Source organism: Galeopterus variegatus, unplaced genomic scaffold (genome assembly GCF_000696425.1).
Source record: "Galeopterus variegatus unplaced genomic scaffold, G_variegatus-3.0.2 Scaffold4089, whole genome shotgun sequence".
Taxonomy (NCBI): Eukaryota; Metazoa; Chordata; class Mammalia; order Dermoptera; family Cynocephalidae; genus Galeopterus; species Galeopterus variegatus.
The window spans coordinates 40,712-42,779 of NW_007730200.1; positions in this window are offsets into that span (position 1 = coordinate 40,712).

Here is a 2,068-nt window from a genome sequence, read left to right on the forward strand (position 1 = left end):
AAAAAAAAAAAAAAAAAAAAAAAAGGAATGCAAGAAAACTCTTTTCTGGCCACTGTAAAGAGAGAGCAACCAACACATGAGATAAGCTACGTTTATACATTTCAAAAATTCATATATAAATAATTCTCATATGCTGGCCAGTTAGCTCAGTTGGTTAGAGCATGGTGTTAAAACACCAAGGCCATGGTTCATATCACCATACCAGCCAGCTGCAAAAACAAAACAAAAAATGATCAATAATTCTTATAGAGAAACAAAGTCTGTGGAACATGTGTCTACCTCCACTCCTCTCCAAAACTCAGCCAAAACCAAAGTAGCTTATAACTCTACAAGGACGAAGAGAACCGGAGAGGAAACAACAGTGAAAGAGCTGTGTCAAAAGGTTTTTGAAAATGGAAAGCAGTGTGGGAAGTGACTCAGCAGAGAAGAGGAAGGTGAGCCTCTAGCAGAGGTTCTCAATCTTGAGTGCACATTGAAATTACCTGGTGAGATTAAAAAAAACAAATCTTGAGGCCTAGGACTCACTAGCTGTCAACAGTTTAAAATTATCTCCAGGTATATGGCAGCTCCTCAAAATACTAAACATGGAATTACCAAATGATCCAGAAATTCTGCTCTGGNATTGAGGAATCAGAGACAATTCTTGCAGAAGAAGAATACTTCAGAAACAACCGTAATTTTATTTTATTTTATTTTTATTTTTTTTAAAAAGATGACCGGTAAGGGGATCTTAACCCTCGACTTGGTGTTGTCAGCACCACGCTCAGCCAGTGAGCGAACCGGCCATCCCTATGTGGGATCCGAACCCGGGGCCTTGGTGTTATCAGCACCGCACTCTACCGAGTGAGCCACGGGCCGGCCCAGAAACAACCGTAATTTTAAAGAAACAAGACAAAAGACTGTATCCATGAAACAAGATCAGGATGTGATAAAAAAAGGAGTAATTGGAACACATGAGAGAACTAAAATTAAAGAGCCAATCAAATGCTCTTNATGGCAGCTCCTCAAAATACTAAACATGGAATTACCAAATGATCCAGAAATTCTGCTCTGGGTATATACCACAAAGAACTGAAAGCAGAGACTCCAACAGATATTTATATACCCACGCTTAGATCAGCATTATTCACAATAGCCAAAAGGTGGAAATAACCCAGGTGTCCATAGATGGCTGAATGGATAAACAAAATGTGGTATATACATACAATGGAATATTATACAGCCTTCAAAAGAAAGGAAATTCTGACACATGCTATAACTTGGAGGAAGCTTGAAGATATTATGCTAAGTGAAATAAACCAGACACAAAAGACAAATATTGTCTGATTCCATTTATATGAGGTACCTAGAGTAGTCGATTCATACAGACCGGAAGTAGAAAGGTAATGCCAGAGTTGAGAGCTATGAGAAGAGAAGGCAACTGATTAATGCCTGAAGAGCCTTGGGAAGGCTGGGAACTTGGCATCACCAACAAGGGCTGAGGAGTGGGCTGCAAATAGGGCACTTATTGTGGTTAAAGTCTGTATAAAGAGCAGTTAAGATCCCTATTCCTTATCCCTGGTCCCATAGGAGAAAGAAGATTAATTTATTGGAGAAATTGAAACTGTGAGACCCCTCTACTTCCAACTGGGTGGTCAAGGGCTTTCAGAACAGCAGCAAGGATTAAGTGAAAGTTTTTTTGAAAAGTGGGATCATCAATTCCCTTCCTCCTCCTTGTCCTGCTCCCAGAATGTCAAGGTATATACCCCAGGCAGGAGATCTCAGGATTTTTCTATGGAGGAACTAAATGGCCTTGGGAGTGGGCAGGATGGTGACCCACAGATATAGACATTTGGAAGTTCCCAGATGAAAAGGCTGGTTCACCACTGGACTAACTACAAGAAGTTCACCAGTCAACAAGCCCAAGTACACAGTTTCCAATGGCCTTTGTCCTATGGAGGGCCAGTTATTTGATGAATGCCCTCAACATGACAGTTCAAGACTGAGGGAAACAGCAGCAAAAAGGACATTGAGGAATCAGAGACAATTCTTGCAGAAGAAGAATACTTCAGAAACAACCGTAATTTTA